Genomic DNA, 21367 nt, shown 5'->3' on the forward strand with positions numbered 1-21367 from the left:
TTTTTTTGCCCCCCCCGTATCATTTTTACAGACTTTACTCCTTTACCATCCATGATATTGCACATATGTACAAAAGTAAAGTATCTTTACATTAAAATACATATTATCACAAAGCAAATTTTTGACTTGGTGGCTTTAGGGGCAGGTTTTTGCCGTTAATGGTTTCTTTTTGTTTTATGACTGGGGAAAAAAAATCATATTTTTGTGCAACAAATTGCATCTGAAAAGGAAAGGTAGTATTTTTTTTGGGTAATTATTAAATAAAGTATTTTTTTTTTTTTTTTTTTTTAATTTTAAAAAAATTCCCATAATGTTTTTTAAACCCAAATTCTGAAATGGTTAAAATTTATAAAAAAAGTGGGGGTTTTAAATTTTTCCCCATTTTTTCTTTTTTTTCTCTTGACCCCAATAAATTTTGGGGGTTTAAAGAAAAAAAAATGAAGTATTAAAAGTAGATTTTTGAAATTTATTCATTTATGCATTTTTCACCCTGAGGAAAAGAAAAAAATAAAAAAGAAAAATCTAAAATTTTCTAGGGTTTTGGGAAATCTTTTTTTTTTTTTTTATTATTCCTTCGTTTATCATATCTCGAGAAAAGATCTTATCAAAACCACAAAAAAAAATTTTAATTGCGGCAGACATTTCCCCCATATGGGCACCCCAAAAATTTAGTCTAAAAAAATGCAAAAATATTCCCCCCCCCTCCCTTCCTCACGACTTGAAAATTTTTTTAAAACATTTTCAAATTTTATTTATTATATTTTTTTTTTATTTTAAAATTTTTTTTTTAATTTTACCCCCCCTCTGGAACAGTCCCTGTTACCAAGGAGCTCTTTCCTCTTTAGTCACTTACCAAAAAGCTATCTCTGCAGAGTGGAAAACGGGGGTTTTTAAAAAGGCCGGTACAGTTGTAGCAATTGGGGCTCCTGAGTGAAGACCTTCAAAAGTGCCAAAGGGGGAATCACAGGACAGACACAGCACCCCCTGGCTCAGTCCCACCACCTCAGGGAAGAGCTCAAGGCTGATTCACAGTGGTGGGGAAGGGGGTTTGGCTTCTCAAACAGCAATAATGAAGCAGGTAAAATCTCTTTGGGGTCCAATTTAGAGGGGAAAAAATTACCCTGAATTCTGGGGAAATTAACCTTAAATTTTTTCCCTTTTTCCAGGGGATTTTAGTGTTTTTTTGTTTTTAAGCTTTATTTTGCTTTATGAATAGTTGCGCTTTATGAAATGTTATCAAAAAGTGGAACTCAAAGTTAAAAAATTTGCCTTTTATGCGGGAAAAGGGGAAAAAAGCTGAAAAAAAAAAATGTATTAATAAGATTTTTTATTTTTCATATAGTAATAAATCAAATAAATCCTGCATGTTTGTTTTATAAAACATTAAAAAAAAAAAATTTTTTTCTTGAAACTCACAAATCTGGGGGGGAAGGGCCCGGGGGATGGCGTGGGGGGAGCAGCAGCACTCATGGCTTTGGGGGGGCTTCTCGGAAGGGCAGGTGGGAGGGAAAGGGGAAAGCCCATGGGTGGAGGAGCTAATAGGTCAGGAAAAATAGCAGTCTGTGACCCTTTACTAAAAGAAAAATCTAAAAAGTACCAAATATACAATTCTCTTTACAAAGGGAAAAGATGGGAAAAAAGCCTGCAAGTTTTTAAAAATTTTAGGATCAGACACACAACGGGGATAACTACACATCACATGAAACACATGCTCACATGGCGCTGACGTGCACGCGCACACACACACCAACACACCAACACCACACCACACCACACACACACACACACACAAACCACCACAACCACAACACACAGCACACCCACACGAGCACACACACCCACACACACACATCAAAAGACACACACACGGCCCCACCCCCACACACACACACACACCACACAAACAAACCCCACACAACACAAACACACAAAACACACACACCACACACACACACAACACACACCCCACACACACCCCACACACACACACACACACACACACACACACCACACACACACACACACACACACCACACACACCCCACCCCAACACACAACACAACACACCACCCCACACAAACCCCCAACACAACACACACCAAAGGGACACACACACACACAACCCCCACACACACCACACACAGAGACACACACACAACACACCACCACACACACACACACAACACCGACAAAACACACACACACACCAAAACCCCACAACACCACACAAACACACACACACCCACACAACCCAAAACACCAAACACACCCCCCACACACAACACACAAAAACCCCACACCACACAAACACACACCCCACACACACAACAAACACACACACTACACACACACAACACACACACCACACCCCACAACACACACACACCCAAAAACGGCAACACACAGAGCCCACACACAGCAACCCCACACGGCCCCCATAACCCCCACACAACACAACCATACACAACACACACCATACACAACACACCCCACACACAACACACACACACATAACCCCACACAACAACACACACAACAAAACACACCCACACAAGCCACACCACCAACCAACACAAACCCACACACAAAGCACACACAAACACACACACACCACACAAAAGCACACCCACAACACACACCACACACCACACACCACACACACACAAAACACACACACACACACAACACACACACACAACACAACCACACACACCCCACACACACACCACCACACACACACACACACACACACACACACACACACACACACACACACACCCCACACACACACCACACCACACACACCACACACACACACACCACAGCACACACACCCCCACACCCGAGCACCCACCACAACAAAGCACACACCACACCACACGAGCACACACACACACACACACGACACACCCACAACACAAAACACACACGGCACACACACACAAAAAACGAGCACACACACCACGACACACACACACACACACACAAACACACCACACCAAAGAGCACACACCACACACACACACGACACAAAACCCCCACACACACAAGCCCAAGCCAAAACACACACACACACACACACACACAACACAACACACACACACACACACACACACACACACACACCACACACCCACACCCCCACACAACACACACACACACCACCACACACACACACACACACCGAGCACCCCCAACACACACCACACCACACAAGGCCAACACACACACAAAACCAGCACACCACACACCAGCACAAACACCACGCACCCCCCCACAGACCCCAAAAACCCCACCAACCCCACACCCCACGATCCAAAACCCCCACCATCACAAAACACAACACCCACCACACACACACACACACAAAAAACACACACACCACACCAAAGAGCACACCCCAAAACAACAGCCCAAAACACACAAAACGAGCCCCCACACACAAGAGCACACACCCAAAAACGGCACCACAACAAAACACACACACAACACACACCCCACAACACACACACACACACACCACACACACACAAAACACCCCAAAACAAACACACACACCATACACACACACACACACAACCACACACACAAACCCACACACAGCACCACCACACACCACACCACCACACACCACACACCACACACCACACACCAAAACAACCCCCACACACACACACCCACACACACAACCCCACACACACGACCACACCACACACACCGGCCAAACCCCACACACACACCCCGGCACACACACACACCACACACAGCCCCCCCCACACACCCAGCAAAAACCCCACACAAACCCGACACACACAACACACACGAGCCCACCACACCCCACACACACACACACACACACCACAAAAACAGCACACAAAACCAGCACACAAAACACACAAGCACACACACCACCCAAAAACACCCACACACCAACACACACCCACACCACACACACACACACACACACACACCCAACACACACACACACACACCCACCACACACACAACCCCCGGGACCACACCACACCACTCCACACCACACCACACCACCACACACACACAACACGACCCCCCCACACCACCAACCCACACGACCCACAAACAAACCCACACACACACACACACACACACACACACCACACACAACAAACACACACCGCACACCGAGCAACACACACACGAGCACACACACAACGGGGACACACACACCACACACACACACCACACACCCACACACACACCACACACACCACACACCCCACACAGCAAGCACATACACACCCCACCCCACACCACACACACGCACCACACACACGAAACACACACACACATGCGCCAAAACACAACATAACCACCACCACCCCAACAACACCACACACACAAAAACACAAGCCATTTTGTTGGTTAACTTTTTCCATATGTTTTAATAGCAAAACCTTAAAGTTTGAAGATCATTCACTTTTGAGAAAAATAAAGGTTTTTTTATTACAAAATTTTTTGTTTTAATAAAAAGAATAAACAAATTAACAGAAAGACATTTTAGCATAATTCATTAAAAGCACATAAAAGTAAAAAAAGGGTTTAAAAAAATGTAAAAAGCAAAATAAAAGCCAGTAGAAAAGCTTTCGGGGGAGGCATCAGATACAGTGGCCAGTAAGAGAAATTTGCTCCCGGGAATACAGGTCCCCAAGGCCTATGGCCCCCCTTTCACTATGGGTTATAACCAATGTTTTATGGGGGAAACGTCATTTTGAGCCAGACTTAAGAATGACAGGGGTTTTCTTGGCGAGAGGTAGTTTGATTCATTGCCCCAAAGTGCATTGTAGCATCTTCACACTTTCTAGAATTTTTGCTTTTGTGTTTTGACCCCCTTTTTGCCTTTAATAGCAGAGGGAATGAATGTACCAAGTTGAAGATTTTTATTAATCCAATCACTCAAATTTATTTTTATTAATATTTTGTATTTCAAAAAGGGAACCTCTGTTTTCATTTGTAAGTTAAAAGTGATAAACCCAAAAATTGGAACCCCATTTTCTCAAAATTTAAATTTGTACAAGAGTTTATATTTGAATAAAAAAAAAAAGGAAACAAAATACCAAATGAAAGCTGCTTGCCCTTACAAATAGATGTCATTTATGCCTATTTCAGTAGCTCTTTTAATAAAAAATGTTTTGAAATTCCCATGAAGCCTGATAAAGTCAGTGCAAGTTTTAACAAATGGCTTTTGTTTTATTTTTACTAATTTTGTATGTTTTCCTGCTTTCCTTTTTTTTTATATTAGGCTTTTTTTTTCCTGTAAATTTTAAAGGGAAAAAAACTAACTTTTTCTTTGCCTCTTCCTCTCTTTGCATAATTGTACTATAGTTTTTTGATTTTATCATCATTTTCCTCCCCCTTTTTTTTTGTTTATTTTTATAATCACATAGCCTCTCAAAAATTTTTTAGATGAGGGAGGGTTGTGTGAGACATTCTTTTAAACAGGCTTCTAGGAAAAAAAAGGGGTGGGGTCAGGGAAAGGGGGGGGAAGAAACCCACACCAAAATTTTCAACCGGGCCCAAGGGGCGGGGGGGGCGTGGCAAGCCTATGGGGCCCGGTGGGGGTATTTTCTCTCTTTTTTTTTTTTAATTTTCCCTCCTAGTCCTTGGGCTTCACTCAGCTCAGCATCATGTCCTCCTCATCCCTTTATTATCCTGCATTCATTTTTTCCTCCTCCTTTCCCCAAACTTTTTCTTTCCCCCCCTTTTTTTTACCCCTCTGTATTTTACTTTTTATTTCTCTATCTAAAATTTATGCAAAAATACAAGGGGTGACAGGATTAACTGTTTCACCTCACAATTTCTTTCCTGTTATCCCCCCCTGCAGTTATCTTTACCCCCGTCTTCGGATGAGGAGGGGATGACAAGGCCCCCGGTGGGCGGGGGGGCAGGGAACGGGGGGCTTTCTCCAGCCGGAAGTGATCCCCCAAGGTCCCCCCCAAAAACCCATCACCAAAAAAGAACCTATTTTCCCTCAAGGATATGTCCAAAGGAAATGCTAGCGGGGGGTCACAGGTGGGGCTGGGTGCTGTGTTTGTTTATTTTTTTCTTTTTTCACTTTATTATTGAGAATTTAGTCATTGTTTAATTATAAAGTGTGTATGGTGTGTTTGGTGTATATATGTTGTTGTATGTATGTATGTATGTATGTTGTGTGTGTGTGTTTGTTTTTAAGTTAAAAAAGTTGTGATTTTTTTTTTTTCATTTTCACTTACCATTTTTAATTGTTTTATTATTTTTATTATTTATATAATATTTCTAGGTGGGGGGTTGCCAGATTCCAAAATCTTGGATGGACCTTAAAGGGTCCCTACCCTCTATACGTGTAGAACACCGTATTGGTCGTACAAGGGGCATGCCCAAAAAGGGGTTTTGATTGGCCCCAAGGGCTTTGCCTAAAATTCCCACATTATTTAAGGTAAAAAATGCATTTTAAAATCAAATAATTGAACTAAGACTGTATATACTACATATTTCTTTTAACGGTAGGTTATTCTGAACCCCGTGGTCCCATTACTCAAATTTCAGTTTTTTTTTGTGATATCCTTGGAGTGAGTAGGGTAGGGTCCCCATTCCTTTCCACGGGGAGGGGCCGGTTTTACCTTTTTTGGTATCATTCTCTCTATTTTATCCGGGTTGGGGCCAGCACTGACTTGGGGGCTTGGCCACCCCTGGCTTTGGGAGGCAATCGAGGTGAAGTTCCTTGCCCCAAAGGGGGCAAAGCGCTCCCCGGGGACCGAAACCCCCGAAATCAGATTGCCGTCGTGACAGTCTTGAAATCCCATGCTCTAAACCTTTGGCCACCGTGGCCCCCCTATCACACTTTAAAGTTATATGGTGTATATGGGGCTCGGACTCAAGACTGTCACGACGGCAATCTGAGTTCGAGGGTTTGAGTACGCCCGGGGCGTTGCTCCCTTGGGCAAGGAACTTTACCCCGATTTTACCAAACCCCTGGGTGGCCTATATATATTTTATATATATATATATATATATATATAATATATATAATATATATATATATTAAAAATATATTAAAAATTATATTATATATTTTAAATTTTTTTCAGTGGGTGTGTGTGGGGTGTTGTTTTTTGGTGTTTGTGGTGTATATATATATATATATATTATATATAATATATATAAAAATAATATAATATATATTATAATATATATTATATTTTATAAACTTTTTTTGGTTTTTGTGGGGGGTGTGGGTGTGGTGTGTGTGTGGTGTGTGTGTGTGTGTGTGTGGTGGTTGTGTGTGGGTTTTGTGTGTGTCTATCAATCTATCATCTATCTTCCTATCTATCTATCTACTATCTATCTATTATATCTATCTATATATAAAATTTTTATATTTTAAAATATTATATATATATATAATATATATATATATTATTCTTTTCAGTTGTTGTGGTGTGGTGTGTGTGTGGTTGTGTGTGTGTTTTGTTTTGGGTATATATATATTATATATATATATATATTATATATATATATATATTATTATTTATTCTTTTTAGTGTGTGTGTGTGTTGCGTGTTGTGTTTTGTGTGTGTTGTGTGTGTGGTTGTGTTTGTGTGTGTTGTGTTGGTGTGTGTGTGTGGGGGGTGTGTGTGTGTGGTGTGTGTGTGTGATGTGGTGTGTTTGTGCGTGGTGTGCTGTGTAGCAGTGTGTGGTTTTGCGGCGTGCGTGTGTAAGTGCTCCGCGTGTTGTATTCTTCTTCTTTTTTAAAGGTAGTTTTATGTCTGAGCCGCCGTGGCACAGCATGATACTTAAATTTTATTTTTTATGTTGTGATGCTCTTGGGGGGAGTGTGGGGAGGGGGCCCCCCTTCCTTTCCACGGAGATTGCCGGTGGTACCTTTTTTAGGGAAAAATTTTCTCTATTTTTTATCCGGGCTTTGGACCGCCTGATTGGGCTGGCTTGGCCACCCGTGGCTAGGTAGGCAATCAAGGTGAATTCTTGCCCAAGGGAACAACGCGCCGGCCGGGGACTCAACCCCCGAACCAGATTGCCGTTGTGACAGCTTATCCGACGCTTAACATTCGGCCCCTGCGGCTTGTGGTGGTTACACATTATAATGATTATGGTGTATAATTTTATAATTTTAAAAATATATTATATTTTATATATATATATATAGTGCATGCACTATATATTATATATTATTTTATATATATAAATATATATATATATTTTTATATATATTTTAGTGCATGCACTATATATATTTTATATTATATTATAATATATAAAAATAGTGATCACTATATTTTAATATATAATTATATATATATAATATAATGTATTTTTTATAAAGTATATGTTATGTATATTATATTGTATTGTATATGTATAGTATAATTAATTATTTATATTATATAGTTTTATATATTTTTTTAAAGTATTATTATTTATATATATGTTAAAATATATGTATTTTATGTTTTAAAATTTTATATATTGTAATTTTTAGTTAAATTATGTAATATATATGTCTATATAATGTATATTATTGATTTATATGTATATATATATGTTAAAATATATGTTTTTAAAATATTTTATGTATATATATTTTATATATAAAATAATATATATATATATATTAATTTTATATAATATAGTGCTGCCCTATATATATAATATTATATATATAATATATTATATATATAAAAAAAAAATATAAAATATATTATAATTTTATATATATTATATATATAATATATAATTATTTATATATAATTTTATTATAATATTAATTTTATATATAATATATATATATATATATCTGCCTATATAAATTATTATATATATATATATATTATATATATAGTTTTATGCACTATATATATATAATATTATATTTTATATATATTATATAATATATATATTTAATAATATAATTATATATAGTATAATTTATATTATATATATTTATATATAATATAAAAATATATTTTTATATACAAAATTATATTATATATATAATATATTAATAATATATTATATATGAAAAAAAATATTTTATATATATATATATATTATATATTAAAATATAATGTAATATATAATAATATATATATAATATATTAAAAATTAATATATATTATGATCCTATATATAATAATAAAGTTATTATAATATATTTAATATTATTTTATATATGCATGCCTATATTAATATTATTTATATATATATATATATATTATCATATTTATTAATAAGTGCATGCAATATATATAATATAAATATTATTTTAAAATAATATACTATATATTTATATAAGTGATCAAATATTATTATTTTTATATATTATAATAATAAATATACCCTATATAATTATATTAGTGCAGCCTAAATATATATTATAATATATATATATATGCATGCACTATATATATATATTATATATATATTAAAATATATATATATATAATATCAATATATATTTATATATATTTAAAAATATTAATATATATATATATTATATATATTAATGGCATGCACTTTTTAATAAAAAATTATATATATATATAATTATTATTATATATATTAATATATATAATATATATATTTAAAAAATATATATTATATATAAAAATATATATATATAATTATATATATGCATGACTAATATAAAAAATATATATATTTTATATTTAAAAAAAATATTAAAATATTATATATGGCGCCCAAAAAATTATTATTATATATATATTATATATATACATATATAATTTTTATATAGTAGCCCAAAAAAAAAAAAAAAAAAAAAACCAAAAAAAAAAGGCCCCCGGCGCCAAAAAAAAAAATTTTTTTTTTCGGGGGGCGCCTTTTTTTTTTTTTTTTTTTTTTTTCCCCCCAAAAATTGGGGCCCCCCCTTTTTTTTTGGGGAAAAAAAAAAAAAAGGGGGGATTTTAGCCCCCAAAAAAAAAAAAAAAAAAAAAAAAAAAAAGGGGGGCCAAAAAAAAGGGGCCCCCCGGCGCCCCAAAAAAAAAAAAAAAAAAAAAAAAAAAGGCGCCCCCAAAAATTTTTTTTTTTGTGCAGCCCCCCCCTTTTTTTTTTTTTTTTTTTTTTTTTTTTTTATATATAATATAATATTATATATATTATTATATATAAAAAAATATAATTATATTATATATATAATATTTTATATATTAATTTTATATTATATATATATATATACTATAATAATTTAAAAATTATATATATATAATAATATATTATATATTATATATATAGTGGGGCCCTTTTTTATATTATATATATATATATTCTAATTTATAATATAAAATATATATTTTATAATAAATATAAAAATTTATATATTATAATTAATATATATAATATAATATATAAAATATATATTATATATTTATAATATATTATATAATTATATATTATATATTATATAAATATATTATTATATATATAAAATATTTTATATAATATATTTTATAATATTTTATATTTATATATGCATGCACAATATATAATATATATATATATATATATATATATATATATAATATATATAATATATATATTAATTATATAATATATATATTATATATATAAATATATATAGATTATATAATATAATATTATATTATAAATTTTATATATATATAATATATATATTTTATATATATATTTTTTATATATAATATATTAAAATTTTAGTGCATGCAAATTTTTAATATATATATTTATATAATATTATATATATGCATGCAATTTTTAAAAATATTTTATTTTTAATATATATTTTATTATATATATAGATATATATATAAATATAAAATATTAATATATATATAATATAATATATTATATATATATATAATTTTAATTATATATAAAATTATAATAAAAATATTTTATATATAAAATAAAATAAAATATATAATATATATATATATATATATATATATTATATTTATATTAAAATATATTATTATTTTATATAATATATATATATTTATATAGGCAGCACTATATTAATTTTATTTTATATATATTTTATATATATATATAATATATATATATATAATATATATATATTATTATAATTTTATATTATATATTTTAGGGCTGCACTTTTTATAATATATATATTTTAATTTTATATATAATATATAAATTTTAAATTTTAAAATTTTTAATATTATATATATATATTTAAAAATAAATTATTTTTTTTTAAAAAAAAAAAAAATTTTATAAATATATATATATTATATATCTATATATATTTATATATTATTATAATATAGGGCATGCACTATATATATTTTAAAATATATATATAATATATATATATATATAATATACATATATATTAATATTATATAAATATATATAAATAATATAAAATATAACATAATATAAAAATAAAAATAATATATATATACATTTTATATTATTATATATATAAAATAAAAATATAATATAATATAATTTAAATTTTCATATACATATAATATACTATAATAACATTACATACATATAATTAATATATCAAATATATTATATATATTATATAATATATATTATATAATTATATATATTTTATATTTTTTTTATATAAAATTTTTATATAATATTTATATATATGCATGCACTATATTAATATATTAAATATAATAATAATATATTATATATATAATACCACATATTTTTATTTATTATGTGTATACACACACAAAAGGCCCAGTGGCCGAATGGTTAAGCGTGGGACTAAGCGTCAAAACGGCAATCTGATTCGAGGGTTCGAGTCCCGGCCCGGCGCTTGTTCCTTAGGCGGGGAACTTCACCTTGATTGCCTCCCCTAGCCACGGGGTGGCCAAAGCCAGCCCAAGTCATGTTGGGTCCAAGCCCGATAAAATAGAGAAAATTATTTCCTAAAAAAGGACCACCGGGACTCTCCCTGGGAAAAGGGAACTGGGGACCCTACCACGTACTCCCTCCAAAAGCATCAAACATGAAACTCAATTTAAATATCATGGTGACCACGGCGGCCAGACATGAACCTACCGTTAAAAGAAAAGAATACACACACGCGGACGCACTTTTCAACCCCCACGCACGCACACGCACACACACACACAACACACACAACACACACACCACACACACACACACACACAACACACACACACACAACACAAACGCACACACAACACACACTGAAAAAAAATAAAAATATTAATATATATATATTAATATATATATATATTATATAATATACCAACAAAACACACAAACAAACCCACAACACACACCACACCCCCACACTGAAAAAAATATATATTAATATATTATATATATTTTATATATAATATATATAATATTTTGATAATGAAGATAGATAATAAAAGATGATAATAATAGATAGATAGATGATAGATTTATAGACACACACACAACAACACACACACAACACACACACACACACACACAACACACACACACACACACAGCACACACACACACACACCCCGAAAAGATTATATATATATATATAATATATATATTTTTATATATATTATTATATATTAGTATATAAAAAATAAAATATATATATAATACACACACAAAAAACACCAAACACACACACACAACCACAACTGAAAAGAAATATATATATTATATATTATATAATAAATTTATATATATATATATATTTATATATTATAAAATATATAATAATATATTATATATATAGGGCCCCCCAGTGGTTGGGGAGGGGAAAAGAGGTAAGTTCCCTTTCCAAGGAGCAAAGCGCCCGGGGGGTGACTCGATACCTCGAATCAATTGCCGTCGGGAAGTCTTGAGTCCGACGCTCCAATACACACATTATCATTAAGTGTGTATGGGGGGGCCAGGGTGGCCGAATGGTTGAGCATCGGACAAAAGACTGTCACGACGGAAATCTGAGTTCGAGGGTTCGGTCCCGGCCACGCGTTCCCCCTTGGGAAAAGGAACTTCACCTCGATTGCCTCCCAAAGCCACGGGGGTGGCCAGCCAGCCCAGTCGTGCTGGCCCCAAAACCCCCGGGATAAAAAGAGAGAATGATTACCAAAAAAAAGGAAAAACCGGCACTCTCCGGGGAAAAAGGCGGGGGGACCCCCCACTACTCACTCCAAACATCAAACATGAAAACTGAAAATTGAGTATCATGCTGTGCCCACGGCGGTTCACATGAACCTCCGTTAAAAAAAGAATGTATGTATATACATGTCATAGTTAAATATGTTTTGTTTTAAAAATGCATTTTTTCCCTTTAAATAATTTGGGGGAAGTTTTAGGCAAAGCCCTTTGGGGCACAATCAAACCCTCTCTTTGGGCTGACCTTGTAGCCCCAATACGGGGCTTCTACACTGTTAGATGTGTATGGCCCTTTAAGGTGCCACGCAACTTTGGAGATCTGGAAACCCTCCACCTAGAAAAAATTATAAATAAAAATAATAATAAAAAACATAATACAAAATGGTAAGTGATAATGAAAAAAAAAAAAATCACAACTTCTTTAACTAAAAAATAAAAAACACTTACACACCAAAATAAACATACTCATACATCAACAATATCACACAAACAACACAAACACTTTATAAATTTTAAAAAATGACAATAAAAATTCTCATAAAAAATAAAGTGAAAAATAGAAAACAACTAAAGCAAACAACAGCACCCCTGGCCTCACCTGTACCCCCCCCAGACTTTCCCTTTTGGGACATCATCCTTAGGGTAATGATAAAGGTTCTTTTTGGGTGAGGTTTGGGGGGGACCCTTTGGGGACTCACTTCCGGCTGGAGAAAACCCCGTTCCCTGCCGCCCCAGCCAACCTGGGGGGCCCCTTTCATCTCCCCTCATCCGAAGACAGGTCAAGATAACTGAGGGGGGGTGAAAGGGAGGAAGAAAATTGCAGAGTTTAAACAGTTAATCCGTCCCCTTTTTTATTGTCATCAATTTAGATAGAGTAAAACAAAGTAAAAAAAGAGGGTAAAAAAGGGGGAAAAAAAAGATTGGAAGGAGGGGGGAAGAAATGAATGCAGGTAAGAAAGGGTGAGGGGTGACATGACGATGCTGAAATGAAACCAATAGGAGGGGGGGAAATTTGAAAAAAAAAGCAAGAAATAAACCCCCCTGGGTCCTCATGGGCTTGCCCCGCCCCCCGCCCCCGCCCCTTGGCCTTCGGTTGTAAATTTGGGGTGGGGGTTTTTTTCTCCAACCCCTTTCCCGACACCCCCCCCTGTCTTTCCATAGAAGTCCCGTTTAAAAAGCATGTCTCACACAACCCCCCCTCATCTAAACAATTTGAGAGGCTAGTGTGATTATAAAAAAACAATAAAAAATGGGGGGAATGAAAATAATCAACAAATACTATAACAAATTTTGCAAAAGGAGGAAAAGGGTAAAAAAAACGTTAGTTTTCCCTTTCTTGAAATTAAGGAAAAAAAAAGACCTAATAATTAAACAAAAAAGGAAAACAGGGAACATACAAAATTAAATAAAAATAAAAAACAAAATGTCCCTTTGTTCAAATTTCATGACGTTTTCAGGCATTTTGAGGAAATTTTATGTTTTTCTTTATTTAAAAAAAAAGCTACTGAATAGGGATCAATGAAATTTTATTTGAAATGTCAAATTTCAGTTGGTATTTGTTTTTTTCCCCTTCTTTATTTTTTATCAAATAAAACTCTTGTACAAATTTTTTTTGAAAGAAATATAAGGTTCCAAATTTGAGGTTTTTTCACTTTAACTTACAATGAAGGCAGAGGTTTCCTTCTTGAACTACAAATATTATAAATAAAAGTTTTAGTGATTGGATTAATATAAAAACTTTCAACTTGGAACATTTTATTACATCTGCATATTAAAGGAAAAAAATGGGGCAAAAGCAAAAAAGCAAAACCCGAAAGTGTGAAGATGTACAAGTGCACTTGGGGGCACTGAATCAGATACAGCCTCACTCGCCAAGAAAACCCCTGTTTCTTAAGTCCCAGCTCAACTACGTTTCCCTTTATAAACATTGGTTATAACCCGTATGAGGGTGTCCATAGGGCCTTTGGGGCCCGTATTCCAGGGAGCAATTTTTCTTACTGGCACTGTATCTGATGCCCCCACGACCTTACTCTACCCGGCTGTTTTGTTTCTTTTTTCATTTATTTTAAAACCTTTTTTTACTTTTTATGGCTTTTACTGAATGATATGCTAATATGTCTTTTGTAAATTTCTGTTTATTCTTTTTATTCAAAAAAATTTTGTAATAAAAAAAACTTGATTTTTTTCCAAAGTGACATGTATCATTTAAATTACAGTTTAGACTATAAAACATATAGGAAGAGTTATAGCCAAAAAAAATGGCTTGTGTGTGTGGGGGTGTGTGTGTGGTGTTGTGTGTGTGATGTGTTGTGTGGCGCATCTCGTGTGTGTGTGTGCGTGCTGTGTGTGTGGTGTCGTGGGGTGTGTGTGTTTTGGGGTGTATTCGTGCTGTGTGTGTGTGTGTGTGTGTGTGTGTGGTGTGGTGGTGTGTGTGGTGGTTGTGTGGTGTGTGTGTGGTGTGTGTGTGTGTGTGTGTTGTGTGTGTGTGTGTGTTGTGTGTATGTGTGATGGTGTGGTTGGAGTGCTGCTGTTTGGTGGGCTGGTGTGTGAAAAGGGGTGGGGTGTAGGGTGCTGGTGTTGGGTGGTGTGGTGTGTGAGGCGTGCTGGGGTGTGAGTCCGTGTGGTTGTGAGTCCCCGGCGGTAGGGTGTGTGTGGTGCTGTGTGTGTGTGGTGCGTGTGTGGGTGTGTTGGTTTTGTGGTGTGGTGTGTGTCTCGTTTTGTGTGTGTGCTCGTATGTGTGTGTGTGCTCGTTTGTGTGTGCTCGTGTGTGCGTGGTTTGTTGTTGATGTGTGTGTTGGGGGTGTGATCGTGTGTGTGTGGGTTTTGTGTGTGTGTGTGTGTGTGTGTGTGCTCGTGTGTTTGTGTGTGGTGTGTGTGAGTGTGTGTGTGTGTGTGTGGTGTGGTGTGGTGTGTGTTTGTGGGTGTGTGCTTTGTGTGTGTGGTGTGTGTTTGGGGTCGGGGTTGTGTGTGTGTGTGTGCTCGTGTGTGTGTGGTGTGTGTGTGGGCTCTGTGTGTGTTGTGTGTGTGTGTGTGTTGTGTGTTTCTCGTGTGTGTGTGTGTGTGTGTGTGTGTGGTTGGTGTTGTGTGTGGTGTGTGGGTGTGTTGGTGTGTGTGTGTGTTGTGTGTTTTTTTGTGTTGTGTGTGTGTGTGTTGTGTTGTTGTGTGTGTGTGCTGTGTGGGGTGTGCTGTGTGTGGTGTGGTGTGTGTCGTGGGGTGTGTGTGTTGGGGTGGTGTGGTGTGTGTGTGTGGGGTGTGGTCTTGGTGTGTGGTGGTGTGGTTGGTGGTGGTGTGTGTGGTGTGTGTGGGTGTTTTGGGTTTTTGTGTGGTGTGTGGTTTTGGTGTGTGTGTGTTGTGTGTGTGTGTGTTGTGTGGGGTGGTGTGTTTTGTGTGGGGGGTTTTTTGGGGGGTGTGGTGGGGGTTTGGGTGTGTGTGTGTTGTGTGTGGTGTGTGGTGTGTGTGTGGTGGTTGTTGTGCTGGGTGTGTGTGTGTGCTCGTGTGTGTGTTGGGTTGTGTGTTTTTGGTTTTGCTTTTTTGTGTGGTTTTGTGTGTGTGGCTGGTTGTTTGTGTGGGCTGTGTGGTGTGTTGTGTGTTGTGTGTGTGTGTTTTTGTGTGGTGGTGTGTGTGTGTTGTGTGTGTGTGTGTGTGTGTGTGTGTGTGTGTGGTGCGTGTGTGTCGTGTGTGTTTTGTGTGTGTGTGGTGTGTGTGGTTGGGGGTGTGTTGTGTGGTTTTGTGCCGTTGTGTGGTTGGGGGTGTGTGTGTGTGTGGTGTGTGTGGGGGTGGTTGTGTGTGTGTGTGTGTGTGCTGTGTGGGGGGGTTTTTGTGGGTGTGTGTGTGTTTTTGTGGTGTGTGTGTGTGTGTTGTGTGTTGTGTTTTGTGGGTTGTGTGTGTGTTTGTGGGTGTTGTGTGTGTGTGTGTGGGTGTGTTTGGTGTGTGTGTGTGTGTTGTGTGTGTGTGTGGTTTTTGTGTGGGTGTTGTGTGTGTGTGTGTGTGTGTGTTGTGTGTGTTGTTGTGTGTTGTTTGTGTGTGTGTTTTGGTGTTTGTGTGTATGTGGGGTGTAGTGTTTTGTTTGTGTTTTTGGTGTGTGTGTGTTGTGTGGTGTGTGGTTGGTGTGTGTTGGTGCGGTTGGTGTGTTTTTGTGTGTGTGTGTGGTGTGTGTTGTGTTTGTGTGTGTGTGTGTGTGTGTGTGTGGTGTGTGTGTGTGTGTTGTGTGTGTTGGTGTGTGTGTGTTGTGTGTGTGTGTGTTTTTGTGTGTTTGTGTGTGTGTGTGTGTGTGTGTGTGTGTGTGGTTTTGTGTGTGTGTGTGTGTGGGGGTGTGTTGTGTTGTGTGTGTGTGTGTGTGTTGTGCGTGTGTGTGTTTTGTGGTGTGTGTGTGTGTGGGTGGGTGGTGTGTGTGTGTTGTTGTGGGTTGTTTGGTGTGTTTTGTTGCTTGTTTTTTTGCGGTTGTTTTCTTGTTGTGGTGTGTTTTGGTCTTTTGTTTTTTTTTGTGTGTGTTTCTCCTGGTTTTTTGCCCCGTTGGGTGTTTTTTTCCCCCCGTTGGGGCTCGGGTGTGTGGTGCCGGTGTGGTTTCGTTGTGGTTTGGGGGGTTTTTTTTTTGTTTTTTTTGGGGTTTTTTGTTTGGTTTTTTTGGTTTTTTTTGGGTTTTTTGGTTTTTGTTTTTTTTTTGGGTTTTTTTTTGGGGTTTTTTTTCGTTTTTTTTTTGTGTTTTTTTTTTGGTAAAAGGGGGGGGTTTTTTTTTTGTTTGGGTTGGTTTTGGTTTTTTTTTTTTTTGGGGGGGGGGGGGGTTTTTTTTGGGTTCCTCCCCTTGGGTTTTTTTTTTTTTTTTTTTTTTTTTTTGCCTCGTTTTTTTGGTTTTTTTTTTCCCTTTTTTTTTCTTTTTCCCCCCTTTTTTTTTTTTTTTTTTTTTTTTTTTTTAAAATTTTCCTTTTTTTGGGATTTTCTTTTTTTTTTAAAAAAAGGGGAAAAGGGAAAGAAAAAAATGGGAAAAAAAAATTTTTTTTTTCCCCCAAAACAAAAACCCCAAACATTTTTGTTTTTTTAAATTTTTTAAATAAAACCCCCATTACAGAAATTGGGGGGGGGGGGGGTTTTTTTTTTTTTTTTTTTTTTTTTTTTTTTTTTTTTTTTTTTTAAATTTGATGTTCCACTATTTGATAACTTTTTCATAAAGCAGCAAACTATTTCATAAAGAAAAATCAGCTCTACAACAAAAACACTAAATATGCCCGGGTTTAAAAAGATGAAATTTAAGGGTTAATTCCAGAATTCAGAGGTTAATCATTTACCTCTAAATTGGACACCCAAAGAGACATTTACCTGCTTCATTATATGCATGTTTGAGAAGCCAACACCCCTTCCTCCCACCACTGTAGAATCAGCCGTTGAGCTCTTCCCTGAGGTGGTGATGGTCGACTGAGCCAGGGTGCGTGCTGTGTCTGTCCTGTGATTACACCTTTGGCACGTTAGAAGGTCTTCACTCAGGATGCCACAATTGCTACACACTGCTACACGGCCCTTGATAAACCGCCGTTTTCCACTCTGCAGAGATATGCGTATATGGTAAGTGACTAAATGATGTAAAGAGACTCCTTGGCTACTACAGGGACTGTTCCAGAGATGAGGGGGTAAAATTAAAAAGAAATTATACATAGAAAAAAAAATAATAATAAATAATATTTGAAAAATGTTTTAAAAAAATTTTCAAGTCTGTGAGGAAGGGAGGGGGGCAATATTCTGCATTTTTTCAGACTAAATTTATTGGGGTGCCCATATGGGTGGAAATGTCTGCCGCAATTAAATTTTTTTATGTAGGTTTCTGATAAGATCTCTTCTCAGAGATATGATAAACGAAGGAATAATAAAAAAAAAAAATTAGATTACCAAAATCCCTAGAAAATTATATAGATTTTTTCTTCTTTATTTTTCTTCTTTTCCTCAGGGTGAAAAAATGCATAAATGAATAAATTTCAAAAGTCTACTTTAACTACTTCATTTTTTTACTTCATAACCCTCAAAATTCATTGGGATCAAGAGAAAGAAAGAAAAAATGGGAAATTCAAAACCCACACTTTGTTTATAAATGTTATAACCATTACAGAATTGGTTAAATAACATTATGGAATTTTTTTAAACTTAAAAAAATAATAAAATAAAAAAAATACTTTATTAACTAATTACCAAAGAAAATACTACCATTCCTTTTTCAGATGCAATTTGTTGCACAAAGATATGATTTGTTTCCGAGTCATACAAACAAATGAAACACATGAACAGGGCAAATCCTGCCCTAAAGCCACCAAGTCAACAACTTCTGCTTATGTGTATATATGCATGTATTTTAATGTAAATGTATACTTGTACTTATGTACATATGTGCAATATACATGGATGTGTAAAAGTGAGTAAATGTCTGTAAATATGAGTACATGTGTGCAAATCTGCAAGTACTATAAGAAATAGTAATTTCATATAGTCTTTACATTTTTCTATAGTCTATATAATTAGTAAAATGACTTCATTGTTAAATATTTACATTCCCTTGATTACTTAGACTCAAGTGAATGGCTAAACATATTTGTTATTCTCAAGTCTATGTGGTGATAACATAGCAACTCTCCCTTGAGGCTCCTCTGAGAGGACTGATTAGTGTTCACGTGGTACTTTCCCTAACGTTAACAAACACGCAGCATTAGTTCATTTTTAAACACAAAGACTTGACCACCCATATATTATCACAGATCCCTAACCACAGATATATAAAGTGCATGTCAAAATCAGATTAGTTCTATCACACTTCAAGTTAAATGAATATTTCAATTTTCTAATTTGTTTTTTATTCTATAAATCCTTTACATGGGAGGAAAACTGTTGTAGTGACACACTCCTGTCTTCCTGTGTTCATTTTAATTGAAAATTATAAAATACATGTTATCTTTTATTCAGCACTGTTTAAAGGCCCTTTTTTTATTTTATTTTTTTTTCAAGTGCCCTGTCCTTGTAGGGCAGGGCACTTGAAAAAGATTTTCTATGATTTTCTTGGCAATTTAGAGCAGTGGTTTGCTGTTGCCTTTCCGCCCGGTGTTTTTATCGAGTCACCATCTCTATTTACCCAGTTCTGGGACCGTCACTGACTTGGGCTGGCTTGGCCACCCAGTGGCTAGGTAGGCAATCCTTGCCCAAGGGAACAACGCGCTGGCCGGCGACTCGAACCCTCGAACTCAGATTGCCGCCGTGGTAGTCTTGAGTCTGATGCTCTAACCACTCGGCCACTGCGGCCTTTAAAAACCCTATTTTTACTAGCATTTTTTTTCAAACCCATTTTGTTACTGTATGAAATCATGAATGTAACTGATCTTTCCACTATCATATCAGCAGAGAACCACCACTCCCATGTAAAAAAGCTTGACACCCATGTAAAAAAGAAGTGGGGTCCAAGGAATCACTTGAGCACCCTGAAACATATTGGGTTTTTTTTAAATAATCATTATGAAAGGTGACTACTATGATGTAAAAAAAAACAATGTGATCAAAGATTATCTTTACACAACTTTTCATTTTATCTTTCAGTTAAAACAATCTTTTTGTATAATCCTCTGTAGCACAAGATCAAGATGAAAAGCAGGGACTACCACCTTTGCCCCGGGAGACATTCTGCATGCATGGGATGAACGTGGAAAGCTTAATTCATGTGTAAATGGAAAAAAAATTATGTAAAAAGTCCTGAAACAAAGTTATGGGAGTTCAGGTTACATTTATGTTACACTAATTTTTCTTCCCGGGAGTTTATATCAAAGTGATTATTCTACATTTGTAAAAGTACCTGAAAATGGATATAAATAATTTTCACACACAAACACACACCCCAACCTAACTTCCGTCAAAACTCAGAGACGGATGTCAAAATGCAAGTCTGATGTTAAGAATTTTTTTATCTCCATCATATATAAGAAATTTTCGGGTTGCAAAGTATGGCAGTAACACTCATTCTCATGAAGCTACTGAATACCGTGAGGCAAGTGAAAAGAAGAGAGCATCAAAAAGGGGAAAAAGAGAAATAATATATCAAGGGAAAAAAGGCAAGATTTACAATAAAAGATAATACTCTTTGCACTTCTTCCCCTTTCCAAAAGAGATTTAAAAATACCCAAAAACACAATCACCCCTTCTGTGTCCGTCTGCTCAGCTGAAACAGTAGAGTGGACAGTTTTTGGTGGGT

The 21367-nt window shown here is 35.2% G+C and overlaps 1 pseudogene; it reads right to left on the minus strand.

The window, feature by feature from the left end:
• Nucleotides 1–18405: 18405 nt before the first annotated feature.
• The window catches only part of LOC119575639, a 3306-nt pseudogene continuing 344 nt past the window's right edge, over nt 18406–21367 (minus strand).

Source organism: Penaeus monodon, chromosome 7 (assembly GCF_015228065.2).
Source record: "Penaeus monodon isolate SGIC_2016 chromosome 7, NSTDA_Pmon_1, whole genome shotgun sequence".
Lineage (NCBI taxonomy): Eukaryota > Metazoa > Arthropoda > Malacostraca > Decapoda > Penaeidae > Penaeus > Penaeus monodon.